Source organism: Marmota marmota, unplaced genomic scaffold (assembly GCF_001458135.2).
Source record: "Marmota marmota marmota unplaced genomic scaffold, marMar, whole genome shotgun sequence".
Classification (NCBI taxonomy): Eukaryota; Metazoa; Chordata; class Mammalia; order Rodentia; family Sciuridae; genus Marmota; species Marmota marmota.
In genome coordinates, this window is record NW_026000093.1 from 38,874,060 (window position 1) to 38,891,767 (window position 17,708).

A 17,708-nucleotide genomic window follows, 5' to 3' on the forward strand; every position below is an offset into this window, starting at 1 on the left:
GAGAAGTACTGCATCCTTCTCAGGGAGGGTAGGAACACATTTTTTTTTTCTAGCAGGTACCAGCAGGTGACACAGCAAGAACAGAAACTCAAAGGCGTGTTCTGTCACCTGAGCTGCCATGAACAATTCTCTTTGTAAGGTCACCCAAGCATAATCCAAATTTTTGCAAGAGGAGAGTAGTCAGGCATCAGAAATGTTTCCAGTTCTTTTTTTTTTTTCTTTTTTCTTTTTCTTTTTTTTTTTTTTGGTACTGGGGATTGAACCCAAGGGCATTCAACCACTGAGCCAATCCTCAGCCCTTTTTATATTTTTATTTGGAGACAGAATCTTGCTAAATTGTTTAAGACCTGGCTAAGTTTCTGAGGCTGCCTTTGAGCTCGCAATCCTCCTCCCTTGGCCTCCTGAGCCGCCACCACACCCAGCTTCCAATTCTTTATAATGAAATTTTAAAAGGTAAAATCTCATTTCAGACACTGCATTGTCTCTGCATTAAAAAGATACTGTACAATTTTCCTTACTATATAGGTTGTAACAGATTTTATTTAATTTAGGTCACAGTATTCTGACTGAAAAAAGAATCTTATCTACAGTTACTGCTTGAGGGCCTCTTAAAGGGGTTGTCTTGGTGATGTTGAGCTTAAAGAAGATGGCCATTCGTATCTGTGCACTTCCTTTCTGAATGCTCCTCTAGTTCCTGAAAATGGAAGAAAAGAGGGGGGATATCCCTTAAGATTAAATGGTCACCAATTTATTTTGTAAAAGGAAATCAGACCTTTGATACAGCCAACATTGGCCTCCAACTAGCAGATTTTCTATATCTTATTATGAAAAAAAAAATAGTCGCCTTTGCTGCTCTGATTTGCTTTAACCTAGGTAAATGTCAGTCATCAAAGACAGATGAAATCCACCCTGCTCTACATACATTTCCTCATATAATCCTCAAAAGCTATAGGAGGTAGTTTTTACCATCATCATTTTACAGAGGAAGAAATACTTAGGAAGTTTGAAGTTTTCCTTAGATCATAGAACTAATAAGTGGCAGAGCAATGTTTAAAAGTTAGATCTTTCCCCCTCTAAAACCTAAGCTCTTTACCACCAAAATACAGGGCCTGTTGGCTGTTAGAAAGGTGATATTGTGTTCACTTATTCGTCTTTCACTCATTTGGTGAATAACCTTAGTGCCTAATATGTACTGGTCATTATAACAATTTGGGGCATACAATAGCCACAAAGCTCACAGCATTTCAGGGCACAGGGAGCTCCCCTGAAACTCCAGAAATCCAACAACAAAAAAATCCCCTTCAAAGCATAAATGCTTGCTATTCTCATGTGCCATTGAAGACAGAGTCCTTGAACCCTTTAGGAAACACTAGTCTCTTACTCCCTTAATCAGTTTGTCCCAGATAAGACTAAATATCATACACTAGAAAAATGAGCTTATATGTAAGTTCACTTTTGCCCCAGGCTTAAAGCTCTTACACACTGTTAAAAGCTGGTGTCTGTACCACAGTCAGAACAAGGGCTCTTTGGGGAATTCAGGGCTATGCAGGTGGAGACTCTCACTGCTGCTTCCCAGCCCTGTCACCTGGCATCTGAGTCCCATAAGCAACAAGTCCAGGAAAGATAAATTGAAGAGGGATGTTTCTGTTCTCCACGTCCAGGTGTGGAACAGCTGGTAAAGGCCAGGGGACCCCAAAGCTGTAAGCAATAAATTCTGCTGAAACTCTGGCCACTTCACATCACTCCGGATTTCTCACATTAATAATCACTGCCCTGAGCAAAATGGAAGCTCAGGTGTGTTCTGTCACTTTGCTTTCCAACATATCCACATAGTCACCTGGTTTGCATTCACAGCGGGGCCTTGAAAAATGACAGGCAGAAAGTCGTGATTTATACAGGGAGTGAGTAATTAAGGCAAAGTGCCTGGAAGGGCAGTCTCAGTTAAAGTCGTTTCATAGTCTTGATGAGAAGCCCCCAAATCCAAAGAGTCAATGTAAGAATTTCCTGAATATGTATGTATTTTCACATGCATGTGCACACATGCATATCCACCCCCACACAATAGACTCATGAAGCTAAATGTCTCAGAGTCAATTGAGCTATTTAGATTACTGCTATTAACTCCAGAGATTATGAGGGCATGAGCTATGATATTGGGCTGTATGCTTCTTATGAAATTTTTATAGGCAAAATGAAAAAGGGAAAAATTAGATTTTATACAATAAAATAATTTGGCAATTAGACTAAAATTAATGGTTTCATGTATGATTAATTACAAATAGACAGACACTAGATAGATTAATTTCAAGTGTCTCCCTACAGAAAATTTTTGGGCACATTTTGATCTTAGATACATGTATTTCTATATATAAATACAGAGACAAAGATGCAATCTACAGAGTGCAGATTTTCATTTTTCTCTTGGTATATGGTTGAAAGCTTATGTATTTTAACTCTTCAAAAACATGTTCTTTGCAATTCCCAGTGCTTTGTGCTAACTTCTGATTAGCTGTCATGTAGCCAGAGTACTCAAATGATACCACAATTAAGGATTGTCTACACTTCCCTCGTTTTATATTTTTCCAGTTTTACATATTCAAGATAGAAGAGAACCCCACTGAGGCAAGTGTTCCTTGAAAATGAATTATATAAATATAAATGACACAAGATTTTAATGAATTATTTGTGCTCTGAATGTATAGGTCATTGATGAGGCAGGTCAGAAAAAATAAAGGTCCAACTGTAGTTTTATGGCCATGCAATTCCGATCACTAAAAGTTTACAAACCCATACCTAGAGACTAATAAAAATAATAATAACCAACTGTGGAGCAATTATTATTTTCTAAGCACTGTGCTAATCTACATCACCACTTTATGTGTCATTTTATCCATGTGGAATTAAAGTTCAGAATACTTTAGTCACTTGCCTGGAATTGAAATATTAGCATGTGATGAAACAAGATTTGAGCTTAGGTGATATAATTTCAAACCTCATGCTCTTAATTTCTATGCCATTCAGTCCCCCAAACAAGGGACTCTAAAGCTTCTAGGTAATTAGGAACACATGTGAATGTGTTACTGCCTTTTCTCCTCCAGTGCCCTTCTTTGTCCTTTATGGTTTTGAAGGTTTGGAAATGCTATGGATGTGAATCCAGGTCCAGTTTGTAAAGTATCTGATGTCAGGATTACCCTTATATCACCTATCACCTTTGCTCACACACCCCAGAATGGATAAATGTGCAAAAGCTGTATCATTAAAATTCTGGTACAGAAATGCAGTCAAGGAAAGAAGAGACTATGTGAATTATTTTTTTAAAGTTCAATTCATTCAAATCATGAAAAATAGAAGCTGAATTAAAGGGAGTTGGAAATTGATAAAATACACATTGGATTGGAAATGTTTATTTACTCAGCACTCTAATCAGACATATTGTGAGTGACATTATGATGAAAATGACACCATCTGAAACAATGGTGATGAAGGACCTCGTTATATCATTAGGCCATCACACTAGCCTTTGCACAAGGCAAAGCTGTTCGGCTGCAGCATGGTTGACATGGGTATTGAACCACACTGTGACTTGAAACATCATGAAGGCCACCACATATATTGCACAAAGCCATTGGTCTTAGGATAGTCTAAAAGGAAATGCACAGCAAAATTTTCATGGACACATGGACATATAATAATTATTTTTCTTCATGATTGAGAATATAGTCAATTATACTTTTATCATGTAAGTAATCAAGGAATCAACCTGGAATTAAATGTTAAAACTGAGGACTCCTAGTTTTTGAAATAACAATTGGCAAACTAAAAAATAAAACCACTCCTAAATTCCTAAAATTCAGTATAAAATGTTATTCTATTAATATAAACACTATTTTATGGCACATGGTTGGACTATAAGAATTGTCTTCTTTCAATTATGCCTAAAAAGCTAAAAAAACAAGCCAAATAATTGAATGAGAGATTAACAAAGAAATTAAAAAGCTTAACCTAATAGATTTGCTGAGAAAATATCAGCAAATCAAGGGGCATATTTTAATAATATCAGTAAGAATAACATAATAACTTCTTTGCCCATTAGAAATTAGAACCCTTCAACAAAATCCAGGTGACTTAACAAAGCACCTTAGATGAGTTTTCATAAAACCTCTCATTTAGGCATTCATTCATCCATTCATTCAGTCATTTTTTTCATTTATCTGTGTATGCACACATGTGGGTTAACATTTACTGAGCACATGTGCACCTTGTGCTAGATGCTGGAGATGAAATTCATCCAACCAGGTCACTCTCCTCAAGGTAGATCACAATTTAGTGGAGATTCCAGGCATATAACTAACTAATTATAATATACAATTACTGTTGCTTTAATTGGAAGGTGAATAACTCTGCCTGTGGCAATCAGGAAAAGCTTCTCAAAGAATTGACATCTTAGCTAGGCCCTGACAGGTAAGAAACTGGTGGGTGGGGGTGGTGCTTACCATATGGAGTAGGTTAGAAAGAAGGTTATCGCTGGCAAAGTAGAAGATAGCATAGAATGTTTGAGAAATAATAATCTGGCTGTATTATAGGTGCCAGAATAGGAATGATAGAAGAAAAGGTTAGAAGATTACTTTGGGAATAGTCTTTAAGGACTTTGGTGTCAGTCTTTAAGGTCATTGAGCTTTATCCTCTAAGCAAAATAGATGATATTTTTAAGAGAAAAAAAAATCTGATAAGCAGATCTCTGTCTTACAACAGTTCTTGCTAAAGACTGCACACTTAAATTGCCTTTTAAAAAGATTTGGGAAAGAGAAAATTACTCAATTCAGTAAAATGATAAAAGGATAGCTATATTTATGAACGTAATCTGTATGCAATGGGATAATTATCTCTTTTAGCTCCTCCTTGCCTGCTTGACTGGTTTCAATAAACTAGATATCATTTAAGAGCTTAAAATTATTTGATCAAAAGTCTAAATTTAATTAATAAAAGTTAATTAAAGTAAATGAAAACAATTTTAAAAAAAACGTTAGCCTAAAATGCATTGAACTGACTTGTAAATGTTAAGTTATAATTCACCATTAAACATACTCACAGGGTAAATGATGAGATGCGAGATAATAACAAAATGTTTCATTATCAGGGAAAAATACTTACTCAAAGTAATGTATTGTCATTGGCTCTTCACAGACTTCAGCTATTTTTAAAATTTAATCTTTCTTTCTCATTTGGAATGTAGTACCATAATTTGCATAAAACCAGAGAGGAAAAATATCTATATAAAAATAAAAATTACTGTACATAATGAGAATAAATACAAAGAAAGAAAGATAACTCTAAAGTTACTATCTTTGGTAGGTATTTTTTGTGAGAAATAGGTTGAAGTATTATACTGACCTAAAAAAAAATACTGACTTTGAATATTAGTAAGAGGGTAGTGTCTGATTGAGGAGATTATACTAGTTGGCTGCACTAAGCCAACCAGATTCTCTAGACTAAGAACTTGAAAATGGTGCATGGGGTCACTGGTCAGTTGATCAGAAGTCCCAAGGCTGGGATGCTAAGTAAGGGATGGAATTGTCATATTCCAAAAATACGACAAAGGAGAAAGGGTCAGTCTGAAAAAAAAGAGTAAAAGCAGAAATTCAGAGAGAGAGAGAGAGAGAGGCTAGAGATATGGAACACTAAAAGAGGAGATTTAAGAAGAAAAGAGTAACTAGCTTGACTGAAAAAAACTACTTTTCTACAGAGGGTCAAGTGTCTTCTGTCTCTTGGATTCTATGAAATTCCTTTGTATCTTTATAAAATATTTTTAATTTTTGATCACCATTATTTGAGTGAGTTTATCTTTGAAGTCAAGTAATTCCAAACCAAGTAATACACATTTCTTGTACTGAGAAAAATAAAATTATATCCACAGAAAATAAACTATTTGAGGATAAATACAGCAACATATTAAAAATGTACTACTCTTTCTTCTAGCTTTATCCCTAAGGTTTATGAAAATTTAATGCAATTTTTAGACTTATGTATTAGAGCAAAGAATGTCTCAATTTTTAAAATGAACGTTTTGCTTTTATCACATCTTGTAGTGTTCTAAGGGAATTTTTGCCAAACATCTTCAAGTGTCAAAACACTTTTTGCCCTGAGCAAAAAAAGCTGTGGCATGGCTGGATCTAATCATGGCTTGCTATTCCAGAGCAAAAGTGGTACCTGTTCTTAGTCTAACCACTTCCCTTGCCTCAGGATGCAATCTATGCAGATCTGTGCCTAGGCTCTTAGGGGCTAACACCTTTGAGGGTGCAGTACAAAAAAATGTAATATAGACATATAAGTATGCCATTTCACTGCTACCAATAATGAAAAATAAAATTATCAATAATCTAAGTTCAGGGATCATCAGAAACAATTTCTTCTATTCTTGAGATGTATTTCAGAGCACTTGTATCATTCTGCTCTGATTATGGTCAGTAATTCTGAAAGATAATAGTCCATTTGACTTACAAAATCAAGAGAGATTTGAAAAATCCAAGATATTTGACTGTGTTTTAAATTAAGAAAAAAAATTTAATATAGTGAAAGTTTGACTCATTGTCTTTTAAGGAGGGAAGGTTCCCATGGAAACACTTACTAGATCTGCAGGAAGTCAGGTTGACAACTTTCTCCAGTTTTTCTGTTCAATTGTGGATAGCCATCATAGTTCTGGAATTAACTGGGTATCAGTTTGGAAAATAATACTATCTGATTCTTTTGGATAGGCCATAATTGCTTTCTCAGGATCCCTAGAAAACCAGAACTTGACTTCTCTAGGATTAAGCCTTGGATGATAACTCAACACTTATTCACATATTTCTATTATTTTACCTGCTGAACAGAGGATGGAGACATTATGACTACCCAGGGTAGTAAGATTTTTATCACGGTGACCAAAATACCAAACAAGAACAACTTAGAGGGGGGAAAGTTTATTTAGGCTCAGTGTTTTAGAGGTTCAGTCCGTAGACAGCTGACTCCATTGTTCTGGGCCCTGAGAGGAGCAGAGCATCATGACAGAAAGTTGTGTCAGAGGAAGCAGAGAAAGAGAAGAGGAGCCAGGGAGACAAGATGAATCCCAAGGGCATGCCCCCAGTGACCCACCTCCTCTAGCTACACTCCCACCCTCCTATAGTTACTGCTCAGTTAGTTCTTCAAATTAAAAATCCACCAATAATTCACTGATTAGGTTATATCATTCATAATCAAATTATTTCACCTCCTGCTCACACAGGAATATTGGGGGGAAATCTCATATTTAAACTGTGATACTACCCAAGGGACATTCAAAAACAAGTAGGATAGGACATTACCTCCCACAAGAATATAAGAACTATATGCATTTTCAAACCTCCTTTATCTAGAAAAAAAAAGTCTTGGCACAAAGTATATTCTCTGTATATTATAAGTATATTAAATACTTGTTAAGTGAACAATTGAATAAAAGAGATAATATAAAAATGAATGAACTAATTCATAAGCTTTATGAAAACAGTAACTATCCTGTTCATTTCTGTAGTCTCGATTTCTGTCACTTTTTATACAATTTTTCTAGCACTTAGTATGCTTAATATTCAGAATAAATAGATAGATCACTGAAAAAAGCATTAGTCCCTTAAAAAGCTGGCACTACATCTTTTACCTGTAGTTACAGACTTGATGTAGCTTATGAAATAAGTAGAAGTTTTGATAACTACCCACAAAAAGTTTAAAATCTCCCTCCAACCCACTCTACAAAATAAAGCTGCAGCTAATGATGTCCCTCCTGATAGCGAGACTCTGACAGGAGAATTGCCCTCAATCGTTCTGAATACAAGGCAAAGCATCCCCTGCATGTCATTGCAAGGAGGAGACCGGGGAGCCAGAAATAAACCAAATATGGGCAATGAAGAACTGTCTTCTTCAATCAGTCCTAACAGAGATTTGTATTTATTGCTTGTTATAAAAACTTTATTACCCTTTTTACAACTCTAGCTGTCCAGTATTTGATTTAACCAGAAAACATGCTAGTAATTTGTTCTTTGGTATGTACATATTTTTCAAGATCTAGAAGTAATGGTCATAGCTCTGCTGTACTGCTTTCCTTCCATGAATGAGTACTGTGGAATGAAAATGCAGGCCAGGCACAGGATATTGAGGAAGGGCCTCAATGTCAGGTAAGAAGGCATATTGTTAGATTAATTTTAAATCATCTGTACTGGGAAACTTATCTAAGTTGACTACAAAGTACTTTGCAATTTTCTACATGCAAAGCTAACATGAGCTATAGAAGACATGTGGAATATACTGTTCATTTAAACAATAGTTTTGAGGACTATATAGATGTTGAAGTTGCTGAGTGCTTTGCATAAGTGAGTCTCATTTAAAAAGTTCACATTGGCTTCTTTCTCTTTAATTCACCCACTATGTCTACCTGGGGTCTAAATCCTCTGGAGATTCCACTATGGCTTTGATTTCAAAATGATATAAGACCTATGTTTTATTAGGTGCTACTACATGTTTGCATCCCCAAATGAGAACTTGATTTAGAATTGCTCTAGAAAAATATTAATTATTTATAATTATGGGATTTGATTCACTCTGGGAGAAGCAGTTAGAGCATTTAAATGTAATGTAAATATAAGCAATACATAAGAAGCCCTACTGGGCTTCTCTCCCAAGTTTTATCTAAAACTAAAAAAAAAAATCTAACAAAAAATTGTTAAACTAAAATATGTCCATTAGTCCAAATGGGATCAAATTAGCCAAGGGCTCAGTTGAGTGTGCTGCCACTTGGGAAACCCTGTAGGGTTAGGGGAGGAGACTAATGGGAAACTATAAAGCTCTTGGAATAAACAGGAGTGTAAATCATTCATGGGTTCAGTCAGTTCTAACCCCAAGAATGTACAGGCTTGGGAAAGGATTATCCAAACAATATTTCTTTTCCAGGCTGCTCTTCAGAGAAAACAGCTGGCTTGAATTAAAAAGAAACAGATTTCAAAAGGAGCTCAATAGAAATGTTTTGAGCACCTTACCAGATTCAGGTAAGAGAGGAAAGAGGAATGCATTTTACCATGTCCCTTTATTTCATCCCCCTTTGGTGTCCTAGAGGAAAGGAGATAGAAAAAAATATTACTCAGGTTGCTTTAGCTATTGAATTACAGGTTTTTCGTTCAATAATATGTGACAGATTTACAAGACCCCACTGAATGACAAAGCTACAATTCTCTTACCCAACCATTCTGAAATCATGCTCCCTATTGAAAAAGCACACAAAACAAGTAATTTGATAAGATTATGCCAAAATATCAATTTTGTACCTAGGTAGTCTTCGTTTATTTATTGCATATTGAATCCATCTGGGAAAATATTGTGCCAAATAATAGGCTTTTCTGAAACTCCAGTTTGGCACCTTTTATGCAGTGAATGGCTAAGACTGCCAACCAGCAAACAGAGCTCGTAGTTTAAACTATGTTTGCATAAGTTTAAAATCCAAGCAAAAGTGAAGAAAGTGAGAGGTGGTAAGGCAAAAACATCTGCTCTAACAGACTGGAAAAAATTTATAACAAGCGACAAGGCTCAATTCCTCCACACCTTCAAATGCCTTGAGGCAATACACAATTAGAGCTCATTGTGTTTGGAATGTAAGGAGATTATTTTTAGATGACTTTTCAAAAGCAGGAGTAATACCATATTATATTCTTGTATTCTTGAAACTGAGAAGTAATGGAATTTCAGAATCTGGACACTGTACGTAGCTCTAGCGTCTTTTTCAGCCTGAATTCTCAGGCATGCAGTGCCACATTGTTAATAGCACTTCCTTTCTTCTGCTTTCAATTAGTACAAGTTACTGGGGCTGATGTTCTTGGAAAGAGACACCTTGTTAAATTCATTGTAGCTGCAGCTGTAACTCTTCATAAAGCTGCAAACAGGCCTGCTAAGGTTGTATGGTGATAAGCTGAGATGTTTTGAAAGACGTTTAGCTTCCTACCATGTCTGAGACCATTTAATCAGTTTAACAGAGGTTCCAGTGAATAAATTGTAAAAGATTCAAGCCATTTCCTATGTCCACAGCAGCCAAGGATACATCCCAGTTCCATTGCTCTGCACCTAGCAAAAAGAGCTAAGGGATTTGAAATTTAAGCCCTGGATTTAAAATGAAGTGGTGTTTGTTATATCTATTAATGACAAAGCTGTGTGGCTTAATATACAATGGTTAAACATTTGATTTTATAAACACAATTGAAAGTGCTTCCAAAAATAATATGATAGGTGGATCCTGCCCTAAGAACTAAGGAAAGCTGAGATCTGTGTGAAGATAAGTGTCCTTCTCTGAATTAGCAGATATCTCTCAGCTGTTTTTGTTCCTCTTATCTCTAACAACCCAACAGAATAACATAAATCTACTTCATCTGTTAAATTGATCATGAAAAACAAACAACAGAAAAGATTTTTAAAAAGGAACTCTGTATACATGCCTTTACTGAAAAATACCCAGTTAAAGTTTATATATACCAAGAAACTGGATCCTTTCTTTGAAAACAAACCTAAAATTCATGAAAGCTTGACCCATATGCAACAATCAAGAACTGTTAGGATTGCTTCTTAACTGGTGGTGCACAACAGAATTATTCATTGGCTTTTTAAAACAATATCTCCCCTAGTCTTAGCTACAAATTTGTGGTCCAAGTACTTAAGTGTTGTTACATGCTCACCAGTGATTCTAAGGTTACAACTATTAATTTGCTTATCCTGAGTTTCTGTAGACAGCAATGAGAAATTTTTAGCAATTAGTTCACCTTTAGTCCTTGCCATTACATTTAAATTAGTTCCAATCACATCCTGTGGCAAGTACCACCTAGAATTAATCCAATCAAAGACAGGTCAACCAAAACATTTGAAGTGAAAGCTCAGAGTCAGGCAAATCTGTCATGGTAAATGCCAACAAACAGTTCAGTGAGAGGGCACAGAAATTGATAGATCTCCGAACAGAGAAACTCTAAGCAGGAAGTCTTAGGAGGAGAGAAATCAGCACCAAGGACAGCACCAACCATACCAGAGACCCTGGCTTTCCAAGAGGCTTTGTAAGTCATTCAAAATTGCCAAACAAGATGGATTCTGGAGCAGTTTTGCAGACCTTGGGTAGTCCAAAACCAGAAGTGTTCATCTCACATGGAGCTATTTCAACCAATTCACACATCCTACCTAAGATTCTTTGAATGACGAGTATTTATTCCATAAATCTTACAAATGCCTCAGTTGTGTACCACTGAAAAGAAGCACTTGATTCTCTGATTCTCAAAATAGAACATGCATCAGAATCAACAGGAGAACTGGCTAAGTTTGAATTTCTTAGCCCTGCCCCAATTTCTGATTCACATGCTCTGGGATGGGGCCTGATAATTTGCACTCCTAATAAGTTCTGCTGCTGCTAGTTCAGGAAGGACAGTTTCAAAACTCTTGACTTAAATTATGATAGGCTGCTGCAAGACTAGTCCCAATTGAATAATTTGCTTTATTTACCAAGGAGCTCTTTGTTAAGGGTACCTAAGGAAAATTGTATTATCTAGCAATTTTATGATGCATCTTTAAAGAAGTTTGGGGTCCTCAGAGGCCTCAAACTTTTCCTCATTTAGTCTTCCTGTGATTCTGCTAACTGTATAACAGGTACAGAATAGGAGTGGGACAACAATATTTTGTCAACAGGAATTCTAATCATCACTGAGGTTTATCATAAGGAAATGCTAATTTTTTTCTTCTAATATAAAGCTATGGGCTTAACTTGATCTTTACTCTTCCTTTATTTCTTCTTTATTCGCTTTACTAGCCATTCCTTTTAACACTGGCTTTTGTTTATTGTTTATATTATGTCCCCTGAAAAAAGATATTTTGAAGTCTTAGCTTATATTACTATAGAATATGGCCATATTTGAAAACAGAGTCTTGCCAGATATAAGGTTAAAATGATCTCATTTTGTTGAGCTTTGTTCTTGTAGAAAGAGAAAATTTGCACATGGAAATAGATACACACAGAGGGAAGATGAAGTGAAGACACATGGAGAAGACAACCATGTGATTGCAGTTTTACATCTGCAAGGCAAAGAATGCCAATACTTGCTGGCATCACCAGAAATTAGAAAAGGCAATAAAAGGTTCCACCCTGGAGATGTTAGAGAGAATATGGCCTTGCCAACATCTAACCTCCAGAACTGGGAAACAATAAATTTCTGTTGCTTCAAGCCACCTGATTTTTAGCACTTTGTTACAGCATCTGTAACAGCAGCCTAGGAAATAAATTCACTCATCTAAGCAGTGAGCACAGACATATTTATATACTGCTTTCTAGTTTAGAAAGCATTCGTATTATGATAGTCAATATAAGCAGCTGAATGAGGGAGATGTATTCCTCTTGCTGTAGATTAGTTGAATGCCACTGAGATAAGAGACTTTGGATTCCTGAACACATGCATAGGAAACCATAATTCATCTTCATATATGGATAAGATAGCATTCGTTATCTATTGATTAAAGTCTTTCTGTTGACACAGGAAAACCCCAGACCACTGCAGTTTTCATCCTTTAAGACTAAGGTGGACCAGGATTGAACTAGAGAGAATTTTCACTTTTGGATTTGGAGAAATTTAGAATTTAGTTTGCTATTTGATTAGGAATACAAGTTTCTGTCTCCTATCTGGAACAAAGGAAGTAGTCTAGAGGTTAAGATTTTTATCACATTGACTGTTCCTGCATCCTTGTGCTGTAGAGATAATCACTGGGAGTGATTATTCCATGAGACTGCCCTTCAGTATGGCATCAAGAAAGACCTAAGATCAGGAAAATTATCATCACCTATTTCCAGAACCACATACTATGACCCCAGACAAACAGGAACCTAATGTAATACATCACAAACTTCAATGCTTCATTCTTAAACATCTGTTAGTTTTAACAGAACACTGATGTTTTAATATTTAAATAATACATTTGTTTGTACAATGAGCTTCTTTAATGAAAGGGTATGGAGCATTACACATTTTACAAACTCATTTGAGATATTGCACGTCTTAAAACAAATTTTGTGCATGAATAAAACAATACCTAAATTTCCTCTGCACCAATGAAAATGTCCTGAGTATAAAAGGTCAGAAAATATAATTCTAAATGAAATAAGATTCTGACAGGTTAGTGGAAAATGAGTATATGAAATTTTAAAATAAGCTGGGTGCACACCTGTAATCCCAGCAACTCAGGAGGCTGAGAGAGGAGAATGGCAAGGTTGAGACCAGCCTTAGCAACTTAGTGAGACCTGTTTCAAAATAGAAAACAAAAAAGACTGGGGATGTAGCTCAGTAATAGAGTACCCTGGGTTCAATCCCCAGTACAAAAAAAAAAAAAAAAGAAAAGAAAAGAAATTTTAAAGTAAAATGGCAAAAATGAAGAAATTAAATGAGCTTTATAGTGATGAAACTCAAAATATTTTCTTCTATATTTTTGAAATATACAATGCATTATAGTTATATATAGACACCTCACTATGCAAAAACACAGCAGAATTTCTTATTCCTACTTAAATTATACATGGTTGAGGAGATAGACAAGTTTATGCTGATTTCAGCAATATACATGTATATCAAAATATCTCATGGTACCCCATAATATGAACATTTTATGATTTTATTGGTTAAAAATAGATTTAGATTTGAATGAATGGATAAATGAATTATTTGTTTTTTAAGGGGATCGATTTTGATGAATAGCTCCCAAATGATCTCACAAACTTTAAGCAATGGAAATAGATTGGTTATTATTGTCCCTAGTAAAAACAATGTGATATTCTGGTACATGAATGGTTCACATTTATTTTATTATTTCTGTAGTGTCTGGGTTACACTATAAAATAAAATTCAAATGTCATCTCTTAACTGAATCCTACTTTCTTGCTTGTTTAGCACCCATTTGTTAATAAGCTATCTCATCTTTTAAAGAAATATTTTTGGTCATTTTCATCATTTGTTCCAATAACTACTTATGAAAAATAACTGTTCAATCAATAATTGTTGCTTATTGCAAAAATTTGGAAAATAAAAAAGATATAAAGAAAATGAAATGCATCTATAACACTACCACCCACAGGCAAGAATTACTAACGTGATTTGAAATTGTTTACACTGTTGGTCTACATAGTTTTAAACTAATTTTGGATAATAATTAATATTGACAAGCATGGGTAGCTGAGGCTCAGGATAATTGCAAATTCCAAATCAGCCTCAGCAACTTAGAGAGGCCCTAAGCAACTTAGCAAGACCTGTCTCAAAATAAAAAAATAAAAAGGGCTGGAGATGTGGCTCAATGGTTAAGCACCCTTGGATTAAATTTCCAGTACCAAAAAATAATAGTGACTAGAGTATTTTATCTTTCTTTGTGTATAAAACATTACTACATATCATTTTTTCCCCTAAACATATGTCAATATGGCTCTGGAATGGTTAATGTAATGACTCTTTTATGACTTTTTAAAAACAAGTCCCCTAGAGTAAGTATTAGGATTGCTTTAAAGCTTGATTTAAAATAATGATGTATTGAAGGATTTTTGTACATGAATCTTCTGAAGAATTTCTACAAAGCTCTGGACTAAGTTATAAAGGACACTAATAAATATTGTCAAATTAATCCCAAGAAAAATATTAATCCCATTAAAAAATATAAATGCTTTTAAACAGCAGAAGGACATGGACATGATCTTTAAAAACAAATACATATATATACAGCATAGAAATATGTCTCATTATTCCATCTACTTCCTTTTTAAATTTTTTAATTAGTTATGCATGTCAGTAGAATGCATTTGTGCACTTTGCTATATCATATATAGATGGGATATAATTTCTCATTTTTCTGAATGTATATGTTTGCAGAATCATATTGGTCATGTAGTCACATATACACATACAGTAATAATGTCTGTTTCATTCTACTATCTTTCCTATCCCCACATCCCCTCTCCTCCCCTCCCATCACTTCCCTATACTTAATCTAAGGTGATATTATTCTTCCTTAGTGCCCCCCATCTTATTGTGAATTAGCATTCCCATATTAGAGAAAATATTCAGCCTTTGGTTTTATGAGATTGGCTTATTTCGCTTAGCATGATATTCTCCAACTCCAACCATTTATTGGCAAATGTAAACATTGATGTGGCTGCATCATTATAGTATGCTGATTTTAAGTCCTTTGGGTATAAACAAAAGAGTGGGATATCTGGGTCAAAAGGTGGCTCCATTTCCAATTTTCTGAGGAATCTCCATACTGCTTTCCATAGTAGTTGCACCAATTTGCAGTCCCACCAGCAATATATGAGTGTACCTTTTTCACTACATCCTTGCTAACATTTATTGTTGCCTGTATTCTTGATGATTTCCATTCTGACAGGAGTGAGATGAAATCTTAGAGTAGTTTTGATTTGCATTTATCTAATTGCTAGAGATGTTGAACACTTTTTCATATATTTGTTGATCAATTGTATTTCTTCTTCTGTGTAATATCTGTTTATTTCCTTAGACCATTTATTGATTGGGTTATTGTTTCATTGGTGTTAAGTCTTTTGAGTTCTTTATATATCCTAGAGACTAGTGCTTTATCAGAGGTGCATGTGGTAAAGATTTTCTCCCAATCTGTAGGCTCTCTCCTACGTTATTAATTGTCTCCTTTGCTGAGAAGAAGCTTGTTAACTTGAATCCATCACATTTATTGATTCTTGATTTTACTTCTTGTGTTGTAGGAGTCTTGTTAAGGAAGTTAGACCCTAGGCCAATGTGGTTTTTTCTCTGTTTCTCTTCATTAGCATGGCTAGGGGTTTATCTATTTTATTTATTTTTTCAAAGAACCAACATTTTGTTTTGTCAATTTTTTCAATTGTTTCTTTTGTTTCAATTTCATTAATTTCATCTCTGATTTTTATTTTTTCCTGTCTTCTACTGCTTTGAGTGTTGATTTGTTCTTCTTTTTCTAGGGCTTTGAGATGTAGTGTTAGGTCTTTTATATGTTGACTTTTTATTCTTTTAATGAATGCACTCAATGCAATAAATCTTCCTCTTAGTACTGACTTCAGACTGTCCCAGAGATTTTGATATCTTGTATCAGTGTTCTCGTTTACCTCTAAGAATTTTTAAATTTCATCCTTGATTTCTTCTACTATCCATTCATCCTTCAATTGTATATTATTTAGCCTCCATTTGTTATAGTAGCTTCTATTTTTTATCATTGTTTCTAATTCATTCCATTGTGGTCTGATAGAATGCAGAGTATTATCCCTGGTGTTTTTCGTGATTTTTTTTTTTTTGTATTTACTAAGAGTTGCTTTGTGGCATAAGATATGATATATTTTAAAGAAGGAGCCATGTGGTGAGGAGAAGAAAGTATATTTGCTCATTGATGGATAAAATATTCTATATATGTCTGTTAAGTCTAAATTATTGATTGAATTATACAGTTCTATAGTTTCCTTATTTTGTTTTTGTTTGGAAGATCTGTCCAGTCGTGAGAGAAGTGTTAAAGTCACCCAGTATTATTGTGTTGAGGTCTATTTGACTCTTGAAATTGAGAAGGGTGTGTTTGATGTATGTAGATGCTCCATTGTTTGGGGCATATATATTTATAATTGTTATGTCCTGTTTATATATACTTCCTTTTATAAGTATGAAATGACCTTGTTTGTCTCTTCTGATTAACTTTGGTTTGAAATCTACTTTATCTGAAATGAGAATGGAAACCCCTGCTGGTTGGTGCAATCCACGTGAGTGATGAATTTTTTTCCATCCTTTCACCTTCAGCCTGTACATGTCTTTGCCCATGAAGTGAGTCTCTTGAAGACAGCATATTGTTGGGTCTTGCTTTTTAATCCAATCTGCCAGTTTATGCATTTTGATTGATAAGTTTAGGCCATTAACATTCAAGGTTATTATTGAGATATGATTTGTATTCCCTGTCATTTTGATTTATTTCTGGTTTTTTATTTGTCTTAGTTTCTCATTTGATTGAACGTCCCTTTAGTGTAGATCCTCCCTTTGCTAGTTTTCACTTTTTTTTTCACTTTATTCTCATGGAATATTTTGTTGAGACTGCTGTGTAGTGTAGGCTTTCTAGTTGTTAATTATTTTAATTTTTGTTTACCATGGATGTTTTAATTTCATCTTCAAATCTGAAACTTAATTTTGCTGGATATAAAATTCTTGCTTGGCATCCGTTTTCTTTCAGAGCTTGAAATATATTATTCTAGGACCTGTAGGGTCTGGGCTGAGAAATCAGTTGAGATCCAAATTGATTTCCCCCTGTATATAATTTTATATAATTTTTTTCCTCTCATAGCCTTTAAGATTTCATCTTTATTCTGTGTGTTATTCATTCACATTAGAATGTGCCTTGGTGTGGGTCTGCTAAATATGTACATTTGGGGTCCTGTAAGCCTCTTGTATTTGATTTTTCAATCTATTCTTTATTTTATTTTATTTTATTTTTTTTATTGGTTGTTCAAAACATTATAAAGCTCTTGACATATCATATTTCATACATTAGATTCAAGTTGGTTATGAACTCCCAATTTTACCCCAAATACAGATTGCAGAATCACATCGGTTACACATCCACATTTTTACATAATGCCCTATTAGTAACTGTTGTATTCTGCTACCTTTCCTATCCTCTAC